The sequence below is a fragment of the Staurois parvus genome, unplaced genomic scaffold (genome assembly GCF_062004578.1).
Source record: "Staurois parvus isolate SC_StPar_1 unplaced genomic scaffold, SC_StPar_1.0 ptg000047l, whole genome shotgun sequence".
Lineage (NCBI taxonomy): Eukaryota > Metazoa > Chordata > Amphibia > Anura > Ranidae > Staurois > Staurois parvus.
The window spans coordinates 5,826,618-5,845,639 of record NW_028317843.1 but is presented as its reverse complement, the minus strand read 5'-3'; positions in this window follow the sequence as shown (position 1 = coordinate 5,845,639).

Sequence of the window (19,022 nt, the reverse complement as noted above, 5' to 3'; positions counted from 1 at the left end):
AGGAGAAGAACCAAACTGCTCCCCTTCAGGAGAAGAACCCCATTGCCCCCCTTCCTCCAGGAAAAGAACCCCACTGCCCCGCTTCCTCCAGGAGAAGAACCATACTGCTCCCCCTCCTCCAGGGGAAGAACCTCGCTGCTCCCCCTCCTCCAGGGGAAGAACCTCTCTGCTGTCTCTTCTCCAGGGAAAGAACCCCATTGCCCCCCTTCCTCCAGGAAAAGAATTCCACTGCCCCCCATCCTCCAGGGGAAGAACCACACTGCTCCCCCTCCTCCAGGGGAAGAACTTCGCTGCTCCCCCTCCTCCAGGGAAAGAACCTCGCTACTCCCCCTCCTCCAGGGAAAGAACCTCGCTACTCCCCCTCACCCAGGGGAAGAACCTCACTGCTCCCCCTCCTCCAGGGGAAGAACGTCACTGCTCTCCCTTCTCCAGGCAAAGAACCACACTGCTCCCCCTCCTCCAGGGAAAGAACCTCACTGCTCTCCCTTCTTCAGTGGAAGAACCACACTGCTCTCCCTTCTCCAGGGAAAGAACCACACTGTTCACGCTCACCCAAGGGAAGAACCTCACTGGTCCCCCTCCTCCAGGGGAAGAACCTCACTGCTTCCCCTTACCCAGGGAAAGAACCTCACTGCTCCCCCACCTCCAGGGGAAGAACCTCGCTGCTCTCCCTCACCCAGGGAAAGAACCTCACTGCTCCCCCTCCTCCAGGGGAAGAACCTCACTGCTTCCCCTCACCTAGGGAAAGAACCTCACTGCTCCCCCTCCTCCAGGGGAAGAACCTCACTGCTTCCCCTCACCTAGGGAAAGAACCTCACTGCTCCCCCTCCTCCAGGGGAAGAACCTTACTGCTCTCCCTTCTCCAGGGGAAGAACCACACTGCTCCCCCTCACCCAGGGAAATAACCTCACTGCTCCCCCTCAACCAGGCGAAGAACCTCGCTGCTCTCCCTCACCCAGGGAAGTACATCACTGAACCTCTCTGCTCCCCCTCCTCCAGGGGAAGAACCTCACTGCTGTCCCTTCTCCAGGGAAAGAACCACACTGCTCCTCCTCCTCCAGGGGAAGAACAAGTCTGTACATGGTACAGCCTATTTAAACTCCATTCCTGACCACCTATCAGACACACCTCCCCAGAGATTGGCCAAAGGGTAGTAAATATCTAGGTGATAGATTAGCATTTCCCTCCCTAAACTCTGGAAGTTCTAAACAGAGATGTGGGAAATAATCAATCTCTCCACGTGGGAAACCACAAACAGACACAGGCGATAGATGCCAGCTTCTCTAACTACAGAGCAAGCTAAACCCTAAATTTACATAGTAGCCTGCCTAGGAGGGTGCTACATCGCAATGCAATGAGTGAGCTTTGTCACTCTTTGACAGGAGATGAGTAAACAGGTGAAAATAAAAGAAAAAAGCTTGATAAAGAAATCTAATGAGCCAACACATCTTAGGATCGATATGTTGCAATAATTCACATTTTTGATTTTGAGTTTAGATACATTATAACTTTTCTCAGGCTTATCTGATCTGTATATTTGATTCAGACAGCAGTAACACTGGGGGTGTTAGTACATCCAGGCAGTCAGCAATTTTAGAATTAATTCATCACATTGCTATCATGACAGGTTTGCTTTAGTTATCAGAAACTCCAGTTCCAACATTGTGTACTACTACAGACTATGTACACAACCAATGGGGAATTCTGTTTTGTTTTATCCTACCTTGTAATTACATATAATGCTACTGTTCAGTCATTTGCCCCCAGCCATCAACAACATTTTATGTGCAGCCAAGATCCTTTCATCCTAAAGAAAATAAATATACAAAAAGCGCGGAACGAGTCTGTTAGAAATTTGCATTTCGATACACTTTTCTAAGAAATGCTGAATGCAGAAGAAGGAAAAATAAATCAAACACGAAACTAGTATACTCCTTATACTCTATAAAATAATCCATGCAAACAAATCTTTGTAAATTGACTAGATTTAATTGCTATCCACATGAATCTGATTCTGGAACAATCGCCCCTGTGCCACGACCTGTAATTAAATACTTAGTGGGAGAAAATGAGCTGATTTAAAGTGACCCTTGCTTCACAAAGACGGTAATCAGAACAAGACCTGCGGACAGTTAACTTCCTGTTGAAGAAGCCGGGGTGTTTGTTCTTTCTCGAAAATATACTCATTAATAAAAGCACTTTACTGCTTCATCCTGTCAGGTTTAGACGAGCGCATGCAGCGTTGGCTGTAAACGAAAATGAAACACATACTAAAAATGTTCTACTCAATAAATTCTGACAGTATTTATATGGGTTTTATCTGGAATTCCTGGGGACGTTTCGGAGTTCGGCATGAAGTTTCTGTTGAATTTGTGGCTATCAGGTAGAATTCTCTGCTCCATAGGCACTTTGGCTTTAAGAATAGGAATGAGCAAAGCTGCGAGCTTTCACATTGCTGAAATTTCACAAAAAAATCTAAATGTTCTGGAACAATGTATTAGAGTCAATGGAAACATTGAAAATAAAGCTGAACACTGGGAGGATATATAAAAGATACAAATAAATGCAATCTGTAATTATTATTACAGCATTAAATGTATTTTTTAATGCAAGCAATGTAAGAACCTGATTTTAAAGGAAAGTGGAAAGATAGCGCTGGACTTGCAGGGTTATCTTGTTGGTATTATTATCCCAAGGCATTGATGTTGATGTAAATGATCTGGTTCTTGGGTAGGCAGCTTCTACACCCCAGAGGATCTCCACAGTCTCCTTGTAACAAGAATTAAAAACTGAAGCACCAAACATTTGCTTAGAGGTCCAGGTACATCTTTATTCCATTAAAGGTCAGGGGTACAATTCAAAAGTATTAAACGAGTTTCAGGGGTCCAAGCGCCCCCTTCATCAGGCTGCCAAAGAAGCTGCTAATTAGACATGTGCTTGCAATTCACATTGGAAAAAAATACCATTGTAGGTCTAGTTCACTTCTGGTTTGTTCATTTTGTTGCCAGTTAAGCCCTAATGAAGGGGTCGCGTGGACCCCCGAAACAAGTTGGCTACTTTTCAGTTGTACCCATGACTTTTAATGAAATTTATTATTTTTTAATATTTATTTCAGGTACGTATAGAGCACTGTAAATTTACACAGCACTTTACATATGTATTATATATTCACATCAGTCCCTGCTCTCAAGAAGCTTACAATCTTAGGTCCCTAATTCACAATCATACACATACTAGGGCCAATTTAGATAAGAGCCAATTAACCTACCAGCATGCCTAGCTATATACATACCTACCCAGATGAAACCCACATGGTCACAGGGAGAACATGCAAACTCCATGCAGGTAGTGCCGTGGTTAGGGTTTGAAACAACGACCCTAGTGCTGCTAGGTGGAGGTGATAACCACTTAGCCACTGTGCTGCTAAAGTAGTATCTGGACCTCTTAGCAGTGGTGTAGCACTTCAGTTTCAGCTCTCATTACATAAAAATGTTATGCTGCCTGTAACATCATTCAGCATGACCATTTTGGTGGTGGGTCAGTGATGGTCTGGGGAGGCATATCCATGGAGGGATGCACAGACCACAGGCCATTAGGTATCTGGATGAAATCCTTGAACCCATTGTCAGATCCTACGTTGGTGCAGTGGGTCCTGGGCTTCTTCTGGTGCATGACAATGTCTGGCCTCATGTGGCGAGAGTATGCAGGCAGTTGCTAGAGGATGAAGGACTTGATACCATTGAATAGCCCCCACGCTCGTCTGACCTAAATCCAATAGAACACCTCTGGGATGTCATGTTTCGGTCCATCTGACGCCACCGGGTTGCACCTCAGACTGTCCAGGAGCTCAGTGATGCACTGATCCAGATCTGGGAGGAAATACCCCAAGACACCATCCGTCATCTCATTATGAGCATGCCCCAATGTTGTCAGGCATGCATACAAGCACATGGAGGCCATACAAACTACTGAGTACCCTTTTGAGTTGCTGCAATTAAATTTCAGCAAAATGAACTAGCCTCCTGCATCATTTTTTCACTTTGATTTTTAGGGTGTCTTTGAATTCAGTCAGTCCTCTGTAGGTTGATAATTTTCATTTCTATCAAACGATGGGGCATCCTTACGTTCATAACAATTACCCAGTCTATATCAGTATAGATATCCAGCATGATATATTTCCCCATTGAGATCTGATGTGTTTTCAAAGTATTCCTTTAACCATTTCAATACCGTGCAATTTTACACCTTCCTGCCCAGGCCATTTTTCAGGTTTCAGCGCTCTCACACTTTGAATGACAATTGCGCGGTCATACAACACTGTACCCAAACTAAAATTTTATCATTTTCTTCACACAACTAAAGCTTTCTTTTGGTGGTATTTAATCACCGCTGGGGTTTTTATTTTTTGCTAAATTAACAAAAAAAGACCAAAAATTTTGAAAAAAAAACAACAAATTTTTCTTTGTTTCTGTTATAAAAGTTTACAAATAAATAATTGTTCTTCATAAATTTAGGCCGAGATGTATTCTGCTACATGTATTTGGTGAAAATAACCCAAATTAGGATGTATTATTTAGTTTGTAGGAAAGTTATAGAGTTAACAAACTATGGTATATATCTGAAAATTGATCAATCCTGAAGTACTGACAGCCAATCTAATTTCTTGAGGTCCAAGAATGTCAGAATAGTACAGATATCCCCAAATGACCCCTTTTTGCAGAGTAGACAGTCCGACGTACTTCATAAGAGGCATGGCGAGTTTTTTGAAGTTGTATTTTTTTTGTCATAATTTTTTGGAAAATGAAAAAATTAAAAAAATTATTTTCACTATTTTTTTTTTACATACTGTCACCAGTGCAGTACAGCGTCATCATATAACTGGCATGGCGGTGAACAGGGACACTGACTGGTGACAGTATGAAAAAAATATATATATATTTTTTTTTATTATTTTTAATTTTTTATTACATTTTTTTTATTTTTTTAAGATTTTTTTTTTCATATTTTACTATGACTAAAGTAGTACAATGTTACCATAGTAACATTGTACTACTTTGGGGAAGTGATCAGTATTTTTTTTTTTTTTACACAATTTGCTTATAGCAAAGAATTACTTTGCTATAAGCAAGCATTTACCTGAATGAAATCGATTCATTCAGCTTTTTTTTTTTTTTGTGCTTAGCTGTGATTTGGTCACAGCTAATCACATGACATGTGCATGTGATTAGCTGTGACCATTCACAGCTAGGCACTAGTATACAATGGATGGCATGAATGAAGCCATCCATTGTATACAACTGTCATGTGACCTGCTATGATTGGTCACAGCAGGTCACATGGTACCAGCAACGGGAGCCGGTACTCGGATCTGTCATCGGCCGTGTCCGAGGTACACGGCCGGTGACAGATCGCGCTGCTGCGCCGCTCTGCATTAGCGCAAACTGCGCATGTGCGGGAGCACGCCAAATGGCGTGCACCCAGGATGCAGCAACACTTTTGAAGCCGCCAAACGGCCATTGGCCGGGCGGCTAATGGTTAATTAATTTGAGCAGTGTATAACATATCCAATTAAAAAAAAATTTAAATCTAATTTCTTCATACATTTAGGTCAAAATGTATTCTTCTATGTGTCTTTGGTAAAAACAATTCCCAATAAGTGTATATCAAGTGGTTTACATGAAAGTTATAGAGTCTACAAATGACGGTATGTATACTAGAAATTTTTTTTTTCATACTAATAATGACGTTGATCAGCAACTTATTGTAGTACTGTTATATTGCGTCGAGCAATCTGACACTAACACTTTGTGGGAACTGACTATCTGACACTGACATCTCCTGTTACACAAATACAGTGATTGGTTCTAATAATATACACTATCACTGTTCTAATGACACTGGCTAGGAATGAGGTAATATTTAGGGGCAATCAAAGGGTTATTTGTGTTCCTAACACTGTTTAGTGTGTGTACTGTGTGATGTTTTTACTAAGCAACATGCAAGTTTTTACTCCCTCCTTTGCAGAGAGAAAAAAAGGCTTATCACGACTGTCTGTAGAGGGGCCTGTGTTGTTTACCAACACAGGGCTCTCTTCAGTCATTTGCTCAGCCGATCTGCAGGTCCATAAATCATTGGCTGGGAGCAGCTGATCTGCTTGTGCTGTAGCGAATGCATAGCCAGGGTAGCGGGTGTGTGTTCTCCCTACCTGGAAATTCCAGATCACACACATGTACTTGATTTGCTGCAGAAAAGCCGCCGGCCAGCAGTGTATCTGCATGGGCCGGGTTTGCATCTGGTTTATGATGACCTGACCAGCTGTAGATACTTATCTTCTTTTTTCTAAAAAATACTCGGTGCTTTAAAATATAGGGGAGCATATGGCTTAGGCAGGCCATACATGATGTAATTTTCTGTCCTGCAACCAGGGGCAGGACAAGGGGTGGGTAGGAGGGGTGGCTGCCTTGGGCACTGTGGTATCTTGTGTGGTGGGGGGGCACCACAAGGAAATTGGGGGGGGGATTTGAGTTGAGAGGAATTTGGGGAGCATCAGGGGGTAGGAATTGTTCCAGGAAGGGAAAGTTTGGAAGGTGTGCTAGGAGTGCTGATTTGGGGGAATTTGTGTTGGGAGGGGAAGAGGATTTGTGCTTGGAGGGGAAATTTTATGGGTAGAAGATTTGTGCTAGGTGGGGGAATTTTTTTTGGGGGGGGTATGTGCTGGGGGCATATGGTGAGATACAGAATTTTATCTGCGGTGGCAGTGGGGGGGCTAAGATTTGTGCTGGAAGGGGATATTTCTGCAAGGGGGTGCATTTGTACTGGGAGGTAGGGGAATTTTTGATTAGGGGGTAAGAATGCAAATTAATGCTCGATTTTTTTTGGGGGGGGGGGATTTTTGCGGACACATCATACTCATACATCTTGGGGTGGGTGCAATTTGGAATGTTCACCCTGGGCAGGAAAGAAAATCGTTCAATTTCCCCATCAACACAGTAAGTGTTGATGGAAGAATTCCTCCTGCAGAGCTCAGTTTAAAATAAGTACCCTGCGGGCTACCCAAAAACAATCTTATTAGACAAACAAAATTATATATGAAAGCATAACCTACAGCACACACTACAGTAAATGTGTTCCCACACCTCAATAAAAGAAAAAGAATCCGAAGTAGTGTTGAACAACACAAATGCAATATAGTAAACCTATTCTAAACTGTGAGTCAGTCATTCATATAAAGTTTAGAGCAAAAAAATTTAATAATCCCTAAAGAACTGTTTTTCAGCACATAAATAGTAATATAATCTCCTGTAGGTACAAAAAATAACCAAAAACAAAAATTGGTTGGTGTGCAGATGGTGATGCAGCAATTATTCAACATTACATAAGTGATGATATCATCTCATAAATACACACATGACCAAAAGCACATCAAAATTCAGTAGTTCATGTGCAGATGATAAACCAGTCTCCTCAAGAAAGGAACAAGAAAGGCTCCACTGATCAATGATACGTAGGTGCTTCACAGAACAATGAATGTACTCCACCTTAATCGGGCTTCACCACCGCCTGAAATGCCCACTCACTTGAAACTTGGGCCTATATAAATGAACATACAGGTCACAATAAGCTTTCTCTGCCCATTCGTTGGTGCATCAATCCATCCCACTCAGGGTACAGGCATGACAGGTGCTCTTGAGATGACACCTGCAAGTCTCCTTTAACTAGACCACTGCATACCACCCACTGTATAAGTGTCTCTCAAAAGGAAGAGCATAGGATGCCTCCAATTAAGTGATATAGCTTATTAAATTAAACCGCACAAAACTCCTATAGGAAATACACTCACATAATAAAACAGAGTCACAGACTCTTTACCAGAATTAATAGTATATATGGAACGCCACCCCCCAAGGTAGTTTTGGGTTCCCTGTTCTGCACCTCGACTCTAAGGATAATCTCAGCCCCTCAGGCACACCTAGTTGAATAACAAGTAGCAACACAACTGAACTCTAAATGTGCCTAGGGGGATAGTAGTTCCCTGGTAGTTTTGAGTGCACGCATAGGAATGGGAGAAGCTAGGGTACCACTTTAAAAAGCAAACAGGCTGGGCCTTGGGGCTGTTATGGTTAGAGGGCAGTCTTTCGTTCTCGATCTCCACCGGTTAATCATTAGAGCAGGCAGTATTAGGGTTAACGGATAACAGGGTGGGCTGCACCTAATGGCCCAGCCCCTGGGAGCTGTAGTGGATAATGGCCGACAGGCCCTCTCACCAGACCCAGTGACATAGCAGCAGTGATCCCTCCAGCATAGACGAACGCTCACTCTTGGTCGTCCAGGTGACTCCGGTCCATAAAGCAGCACCTCTGTACTTTGATAGTGGTTCAGGCTCTCCTGGTCCACAGCTCTGCTCGGACTGACACTCCAGGGATGCTCCAGTGGCTTGAAGGCCTCTCCCCTTACTCATTTTCTCTCTCTCCTGGAAGCTTACAGACTTCCCTCTTCTTCTTCCCGGGTTCCTGGCTCTCTCCTCCCTTGATCCAATGGGGCCATCTATATTCCGGCACTACATGGTCCACTTGTCCTGGCTGCTCATTGGTCCCTCACTGCAGTCAATGGGGAGGCAAGGGGAGGAGAAGGGTGGTGAGCAGGAGGTGGGAGAGGACACAAAGCCCATAACTGCACTTTTCCCTGTCGCTGAATGTGTTTGTGGAGGGGGGAGTCCACAATCTGCTCCTCCAGCCACTCTGTCTTCCTGGATAGTGGCATGAGGAGGGGGGAGGAAGGGACCTGCACTCAGTCTACAGCACAGCCACTCCAGTCTCCTGTCAGTCTCTCGCCTCTTTGACAGGAGAAGGGGGGGCAAGTGGGGTAAGCGGGACCAAAGCAGCGGGTAGCACCGGCTACACACCCCGTTTTCGGCGCTGGACCATAAATGACATCAACTGGAGTGATCTGCAGTTTTAGATTTGCTGCCCAATATGTCCCACCCACTTTCAGGTGCCCTTGTAACAAGATGAGCAACGTTATTCACTTTACCTGTAAGTGGTCATAATGTTATGGTTGATTAGTGTAGTCTCTTTTAGTCAGGAGAGCAAGTTATGTAACTATCATGATCAGTAAACTACAAATGTTACTGTGATATAAAAACGGGCTGGAGGTCGTCCAACCGCCTTTAGAGGACAGATGTTTGAAGAAACTGAGAAAGGTTATATCCATGAATGAAAACATCATTGTTGGTTAATTTATTGGAAAAAATGGTCCTAGAGAAGAACAGTAATAAAACCAGACTTTCTAATCATTGACTATATAACTTACTATTATCATAATCCATGAAAGTATACTGGGATGAATGCACTTGGGTGAGTCAGAGTTTTTAAAGTGGACTTTTATATATATCATCACACTGCTTCCATCGGTTGGCCTTCTTCCCATAGTGCATCCTGGTGCCATATCTTCCCCAGTGATGCCATCTACATGATGAAAAAGAGAATATGAATCATCAGACTAGGCTGCCTTCTTCCTTTGTTCTGTGGTCCAGTTCTGATGCTTACATGCTCATTGTAGGTGCTTTTGGCTGTAGACACAGGTCAGCATGGGCACCCTGACTGGTCTGTGGCTACACAGTCCCATACACAACAAACTGCAATGCATTGTTTGTCCTGATACCTTTCTATTTGAGCCAACATTAACTTTTTCAACAATCTGAGAGGCAGTAGCTCTTCTATTGGATCAGACTACATGAGCCAGCCTTCATTCCCCATGTGCATCACTGAGCCTTGGCTTCCCATGACCCTGTTGCCAGTTCACCAGTTTTGTTTCCTTGAACCACATTTGGTTGGTTCTGACCACTGCAGACTGGGAACATCCCAAAAGAGCTACAGTATTGGAGTTGCTGTGACCCAGTCATTCAGCCATTACAATTCGGTCCTTGTCAAAGTCACTCAAATCCCTCCATTTTTCTTACTTTCAACACATCAACTTCAGAAACTACATGTTCACTTACTACCTAATATGTCCCACACACTTTCAGGAGCCATTGTAATAAGATAATCAATGCCATTCACTTTACCTGTCAGTGGTCATTATGCTCAGTCAAGTTGTCCTTGTTGCCATGTGCAAGCTGTAGAATCAATAACTGTACCTATGTGAACCCTTGAAAACTTAAGATTGACACTATGGAATGAAGCAAATATTGAACATTCCATTAAGGCATAAGGACTTTACCTTCCTTTCTCCCCAGAAGGTCAGCACCATCTTTGTACAAGGGTCATCCAAGGTCAGAATCTAATCTCAAAACAGCATACAATGCCACAATAATAGCATAAACCTTGGTGTTTAAGCATTTGTTATACAGATTGTCTCACTGTCCCTGCCTGTCACCTTCTACTTTAAAGTTACTACATACTGTGAGGGATTGTTGGGGAGGGGAAACCGATAAAATGCTTCCATCTGCCTACAACATGTTGATGATAGTGTTCTCTTGGATTCTTCCTCTCAGGCCTAGAAACAGTTATTTGTATGGAGCTCAAGACCTGTTTTTCTTAATTAAAGCTGCACTTAAAAGAAGAATGCTTCCCTTCTCAATGTCAACCTGAAGCTGTACATTCAACTGCTCACTCATTGTCTTATGGATCTGAGTTTACTAAGATGGGTTTACTAAGGGTAGACAAGCTCCAGATCCCACAAGGAGGATTCTTTTTTTATTCATTATATTGAGCAAACCTGGATGGTTTCCCTGCGTTTTGCTTTGGATGCAGAGAAGGCATCCACTGAAGCAACCTCATCCAAGTGCTTCAGTAATGTGGATTTTTGGGACCCATACTTTTAGCTATTATGGCTTTCTAAACCTGCCCTTCCACCCAGGTGTACATCTCTACAAAGTGCTTTATAAGCCCTTCCCCAACACCAACAGAATCTGCCAGGAGAATCCCTTATCCCCTTTAAATTTTAATTTTCTAATGTAACCTCTGGTAGTTTATATTAGGTCCCATCTGAACAGCTCAGTTGGCAAACCCTAATACTTCAATAGTACAAGATGCTTTCAGTTATTTACCAATATATACTATTATATAGTAAATGATACTAGAAGTCATACATTTTGAACCTTGGGGTAGATTGCACTACCTATCATACTGTTCAGAGCTCATTTCCATAGATTTGGAGTGACTGTGTCATCTCCTACCTGGGAAGAACACTCACGAATTCCGCATCTCTCCTTTATGAAAAACCTTTCATAGAAAAATTTGGAAATACATTTTCACAGAAACAAAACATCAGATCTCTGGATCTGGCAGATTAGCTTCCTTCAAGACAATGATGCTTTCTCAACTCTTGTATCTATTTAGAACCTTGTCCATTCCATTTTGCCCATCTGACATTAATTCTTTATATTACTGCATTCCTTGCACCCAATAGTCAACTATTTTATTTTGAAAACAAAAGCCATGATGTGCATATCCCAGGTTAATCAAACATAGACTGGGAAGTGGAAAGGGGCATATCGCTTTGTAAGATTATTATAATGTTGTCCTACTGCATAAGATTAACCCCTCTTCTGATATACACTGCTCAAAAAAATTAAAGGAACACTTTTTACTCAGAGTATAGCATTAAGTCAGTTAAACTCCTGGGATATTGATCTGGTCAGTTAAGCAGCAGAGGGGGTTGTTAATCAGTTTCAGGTGCTTTGGTGTTAATGAAATGAACAACAGGTGCACTAGATGGGCCACAACTCCCAAAACCTTGAATGGTTTTACAGGTGGAGGCCACTGACATTTTGTTCCCTACTCATATTTTCTGACTGTTTTTCACTAGTGTTGCATTTGGCTAAGGTCAGTGTCACTACTGGTAGCAGGAGGCGATACCTGGACCCTACAGAGGTTGCACAGGCAGTCCAACTCCTCCAGGATGGCACATCAATACGTGCCATTGCCAGAAGGTTTGCTGCGTCACCCAGCACAGTCTCAAGACCATGGAGGAGATTCTAAGAGACAGACAGTTACTCTAGGAGAGCTGGGAAGGGCCATAGAAAGTCCTTAACCCATCAGCAGGACCGGTCTCTCTCATTTGTGCAAGGAGGAACAGGATGAGCACTGCAAGAGCCCTACAAAATGACCTCCAACAGGCCACTGGTGTGAATGCCTCTGACCAAACAATGAGAAACAGACTTCATGAGGGTGGCCTGAGGGCCTGACATCCTCTAGTGGACCCTGTGCACGCTGCCCGGCATCATAGAGCTCGATTGGCATTTGCCATTGAACAGGAGAATAGGCAGGTCAACCACTGGCACCCTGTGCTTTTCACATATGAGAGCAGGTTCACCCTGAGCACATGTGACAGATGTAAAAGGGTCTGGAGAAGCTATGGAAAATGTTATGCTGCCTGTAACATCTTTCAGCATGACCGTTTTGGTGTTGGGTCAGTGATGATCTGAGGAGGCATATCCATGAAGGGACACACAGACCTCTACAGGCTAGACAATGGCACCCTGACTGCCATTGGGTATCGGGATGAAATTCTTGGACCCATTGTCAGACCCTACGCTGGTGCAGTGGGTTCCTCCTAGTGCATGACAATGCCCGGCCTCATGTGGCGAGAGTATGTAGGCACTTCCTGGAGTATGAAGGAATTGATACCATTGAATGGCCCCCATGCTCGCCTGACCTAAATCCAATAGAACACCTCTGGGATATCATGTTTTGGTCCATCCTACACTGCCAGGTTGCACCTCAGACTGTCCAGGAGCTCAGTGATGCCCTGGTCCAGATCTGGGAGGAAATACCCCAGGACTCCATCTGTTGTCTCATTAGAAGCATACCCCGACGTTGTCGCATACAAGCACGTGGGAGTCATACAAACTACTGAGTACCATTTTGAATTGCTGCAATAAAATTTAAGCAAAATGGACTAGCCTACTGCATCATTTTTTCACTTTTATTTTCGGGGCAACTTTCTATTCAGTCCTCTCTAGATTGATCATTTTCATTTCCATCAAAGGATGGGGCATCCTTACGTTCCTAACACACTACCCAGTCCATATCAGTATAGATATCCAGCATGATATTTTTCTATATTGAGATCTGTTTTCACACTACCCAGTCCATATCAGTATAGATATCCAGCATGATATTTTTCTATATTGAGATCTGTTTTCAAAGTGTTCCTTTAATTTTTTTGAGCAGTGTATTATTGAGTGACATAGAGTGGAGTCATCTTCTTGGTTAAGACCTTTACATGTACTTATATATTAAGTGACAAAACAAAATGTCCTTCACATCTCACCCCAACCATGTATGACTCCCTCAAGGTATGGCATAAACTTTGCTCCCTTAAGGGTCTGGTATGTATGCATGCCCTTTTTTCTTAAACAGAACCAAGCTGGCAGGGAAATGTCATTTACATCTGCAATTGTCAGTTTTGCTGCAGTACATTGTACAGGTGCACAACTGCACAGGCAGGTTTAAGGCATCCCCAGGCATATTATTTAAAATAATTTGTACATTTTAATCTTTAATTAGATAATTTAATAAAATTGATGCTATGCCTAAAACAGTATTTTAAATTTCTTTTGTTTTGCATTAGTACGTCACTCCTGGCAGTGCCCAGTCCTCCATGTTATTTGCTTACAATCCTTTGCCTATTAATCTTGAAAATGCTCACAATTGATTTTTAAGTTTTGCATCCATTGACCTCAATAGGGTTAGGCTTAATATGCAGAACTTGTGAACTGATCAGCAAACGGTACATTCAGCTCATTGCTAATGGCAGCCTTTGTATTTTGTTAATATAGGTTTTTTTAGCCGATTATCGCTTGGTATAACCATCCTCATTCACAAATAAACAGAAATAAAGATTAAATTACATTTGTCTTTTTTTTTAATTTAGAAAATATATGACTGTAATTCGAAGATTACATTTGTGCTTATCACAAGTTAACATTAGTGAATATCTGTATTTTGTTTCCTCTGTCAGTATAATTGTTTTTTTTTTAAATACTGGCACATAAAGGCCAACTATTGGGGAAAATTGTTTTTGTTACGTGTTATCTCACCCACCATTCTGTGATTGAAGCACCAGGGAAAAATATATTATGACATAATCTAATTTTTCCAGTTGGAGCTGCACTATTTCAGGCAGAAGTGTTATTCGGGAGCCGTCTGTCAAAGAAAGAGCCAGGTGACTGTTGTAATGCAGTTTCTTGTGAAAGGCCAGCACTAAATAAATAGAAACTATTAGCACATTTGGCTCAGTTTCTGAAGCCAAAGAACTGCTTAGATTTAAATTAGTTGATCTTCTAAAGCAGATATCCAGAATAATAGATTAACTGCATCTTACTTTAACCTCCCTAGCGGTCTGATTATGTCAATATTTCTGTGCTCAAAGCGGTACATTTTTTTGCAAGGAAATATGTTTTTTTTTATTGTAGGCCTGTAATTTTTAGGAATAACTCACTGAAATCTGTCTGAACAAGAGTCTAGTAAACATCCCGGGTATGATAAAATTTGAAACATGAAATCATAAATTATAATATAATAATTAATCATAAAAAATAACAATAAAAATTGAATTCAATAATATAAATCAAACCAAAAACACTGAAATTTGAAATATAGCGCCAAGTTCTCACATCACTGAGCAAAGTCGCAAAATCGTTTTCAGTGTCTGATGACGAATTTCCCCACGAATCATTATCACTCAATTCTGCAAGTAGTTCTAATTTACTATCACTATTCTCTAGCTGGTCTAAAATCGCTTTTGACCTAAAGGGACGCTTTTTGTATGCCATGAACATTTCTCAGTTTCCAGGCAGAAAAACCAGTAAAAATGCAGGCAGGGCACAGGACAAAATGTATGTGAAATGGTTTTAGAAAGTAATGTTTTACTATGTGATTTTAGTGTATTTAGTGAATGTCACTTTTTGACATTTTTAAATTTCCCGTCAGTTCCCTCTCCGTACGTCCTGACGTCGCAGGGAACGGAACCCAGAAGACAAATGCCGGAGATGCAGGAGATGGCCGGGGACGCTGCAGGGGGGACATCATGGGAGCGCAGAACAAGGTAAGTGTAAGAGGGAATCCCTGAGCAACGCTGCAGTGTAATCCCGAGTGTAGCTCGGGGTTACCGTTTTTGGTACTGAAAGTTAACCCTGAGCTACATTTGGGAATACCGCCAGGGGGGTTAAAGAATAAGTTAACCTTTCTAAATAAATAAATGGACATTTTTTTTTTGCACGTAAAAAAAATTTACAAACAAATGGTAACCACCCCAACCTATAACTGGCCTTTGCAGCAAAGAGTACATGGAAGGTTGACGCATGTCAAAAAAACAATCAAAAATTCCCAGCTCGCTTACCAGCCAGCTTGCAACAAATCAAACTAACCTTGTCTCTGCAGCTTACGCATATACTGTATTTGCAAATGTGTTCAAACTAAACCCTTTGGTTGTAATGTTAACGGTTAGGCTCTGTTCACATCAATGCATTTTTAGTGCTTTTTGCAGATACAGTCCATTTAATATGGTTTCCTATGGAATGTTTACACCAAGGTTTTTTGTTTTTTTTTTAAAGCAAATAGCAGCATTTTTGCTACAATAGTGTTCAATGGAGAAGCTGCTGAAATGCATGGTAGTGCGTTTTTGCCACATTTTGCATTTTTATTCTGTCAAAGTGGAATTTTTTTTTTTTGTTGCTTAACAAAAAAAAAAAATGAACAAAACGCGGCACAAATGTTTGTAGCAAAACACAAAACAAACTGCAAAAAGCACCAAAGAAAGCATCAAACACAAAATGCATATATGTGAACGGAGCCTTAGACAGGGTAACTTGGTTTGTTGCAGGCTAGCTGGCTAGTGAGATGGGAATACTAGATTTTAAAAAAAATTGTGCATTTATTACTGTATTTATTTTTTTTGGAGTCTGTAAAGCATTGCACTCACGATCAGCAAATCGCAGGTGGAATGCAGGGCTCCTGCAGACTATCAATGTATCTATCTACTCGTACCTCGAATGGGCTGGCAGTTACACAATGACAGGAAGACTCCATGAACTATCTCACTAGCACCTTGGTAGTTCATTGAGAACTAAAAGCCATCAGCTGCAAAGATTGTCAGTACTTGCAGTTCATTCATTTGCAGAACTCTGTGAATAAGTGAAATGGCCGTGTGGGCATTCTTTTCAAATTGTGACAGCGGGTGTGGGGAGAAGATCCCAGCATTCTGTCACAATTAGCAGGGGTATTGAGGGAAGACTGCAGAAGTGGGAATATGTTACATGTTCCACCTTAAAAACGGGTGGAACATGTAACATGTTTCCAAGGGTGAACTTATCCTTTAAAGCTGAACTTCAGTTTGAGACTACTGTAGGTTCTCACCTATGCATTCAGCGCAGGCACAGCAACCCATTCATTTAAATTTGAATGGGCTGCTGTACCTGTGGGAAGCACAGGAAAAAGGTCCTTGCACCTTTTTAAAATGGCAAGGTGGACGCAGTAATTATTAAAAGGAACTAGTTTGTTTTGGCCAGCTTTGCCCAAATGAACTAAATAAACACCTGGAGTAAGGCTTTAACCACTTTTCACCCATAGGCCATATATAGACGGCCTCGGGTTGAGGTGGTTATACCAGGATCATGACGGCAGCTACGGTCATGATCCTGGTATGTATTTTTTCTGACAGCAATTCTCTTTTTTGAAAAAGTGACCTGAGCAGCTATACAGCCGCTGAATCACTTTTACAGGTGGCAGAAGGGGGTATTCTCCTCCCGCCACCACCTTTAATCTCTCATCTGAGCGGACAGCAAGATAAAGATGTGACTAGTTCACTCGCATTCCTTGAAAAGGGAGGAAGGAACAGAAGTTTCCGCCCCTCTTTTGTGACGTCAGATACCAGAAGCGACAAGGATCAAGCTAATACCTGCTTGATAACTCACAAGCTAATACCTGCTTGTACAGCATCTGATCAGACCAATTTCAGTTTGACCAGATGCTTTGGAGGCCAGTGGAGAGAAATGAGGTCTACTAGACCCGAGATCCCTCCATAAAGAGAACCAGTCATGGCCCATGCTATCACAAGGGATGTTGCTCATCACTTGTGATAGCAATAAAGTTGATAAAAAAAAAAATTAAAGGCAATGTTAAAAAAATAAATTTTAAAAATAAAAAGTGCCTCCATCACCCCTCGTAAATGCAAGCATGCATATAGGTCTTTCATGCATATGTAAACAGTGATCGCAATACACATGTGAGGTATCGCTGCAAACGTCCGAGTGAGAGTAAGAATTCTAGCACCAGACCTCTTGAGTTACCTTAAATCGGGAACATGTAAAGGTTTTTAAATTGTCTTCTATAGATAATTTACTGTACTGTAGTTTTGTCACCATTCTATGGGCATGCACAAATTTTAAAGCGTGACATGTTTGGTATCTCTTTACTCAGTGTAACATTTTTGTATAGTTTACAAAAAAAAAAAAAAATGGGTATTCAACTGTGTTAGTATTCTCTAAAATTCATTATTTTTCCAAAAAAATTGAATTTGAAAAACTGCTGTGCAAATATTGTGTGACGTACAAATATGCAACATGCACCATTTTATTCTTTAGGCCTCTTGTTAAAAATATATGTATGGGGGTTCCAAGTAATTTTCTAGCAAAAAAAATGCTGATTTTTACATGTATGAGAGAAGTGTCATAATTGGCCTGGGGCTCAAGTGGTTAAGCAGCAACTGGTCACCACTATGCCCCCAGCCTGTGATAGGACTGGTTCAGCAACACTCTCATGCAGAACTCTTGATTGATTCCTAGTGTTGCCCCTTCCCCTATGAGCCAGAGACCTGCTGGACAGGGGATTGTAAGAGACTAAATAATTCTAATTCAGTTATTTATGCTAGCTGCATTTAAAACATTTGAGTTTTCAGAAATGCATTTCTTGGAGGTTTTTTTTTTTATACCTACCTGTTTTTTTAAACTACACTTTTTTAAATATTTATACATATCTAACTCACCCCCATTAAATAAGGCTACAGAACCTACTCCTCACCCAATTGCCTCTAGCAATGTTCACATTGGTCTAGATCTGGCCATTTTAAACAGTAAATATTTTTGGGAAGGTTTGCCGTTTTTAGTGTGAATTACCACCAAGACCAAACCTGTTCTATCATGAGGCCTATTTGAAATGCTGATCTATATGCCTTTGGGTCATTTAAGCAAATCTGTTATTCCAAAGGTATTATGTGCCTTTAAGGAGAACCACAAATAACATCTAAATAGAAACCACATCTATATTAAATGGGACCATAAACAAGGTTGCATAAAAAGCTTTGAAAGAATCAAGAAAATGAAGATATTTCAATTTCAAGAAAGGGAAAATCATTGCGGCATTATGAGATATCAAATGCCACCTAAAAAAGTGATTAACTATATTGATAATCAAGAAAAGCAGCTAGTAAGAGCAGCTGATAGTAATCATTAGCAGTCCAGTTGTGGGCATAAAAGGGAATTTCAAAAAACAATACACGCAACAACCAGCGTTATATTGGTAACAGATGCAGCAATGTGTGTACACTACCATAGTGTGTGCATGAAGAATGCCTTCCCTTATCGTTCACTTGTGCCATATAATGATTCCCATACAGAGTGTCCTCATAAGGCATGGCCAAGTCTATGTAAATTAATCTGACCAATAGAATCAGATTCCAAAAGATTGGGCAGGATTTCTAATGGGCGCCAGGAATAAAAAAAAAAAATACTGTGGCGAGCCGTTTACATTTTCAAGATGTTCAAATAATTGTTCATAAATTCAAAGAGATACCTAAACTACACGGCTCAAAAAAATTAAAGGAACACTTTGAAAACACAAAAGATCTCAATGGGGAAAATATGCTGGATATCTATACTGTTATGGACTGGGTAATGTGTTAGGAATGTAAGGACGCCTCATCGTTTTATGGAAATTAAATTTATCAACCTACAGAGGACTTAATTCAAAGACATCCCAAAATTCAAAAAAAAAAAAAAAAATGCAGCAGGCTAGTCTATT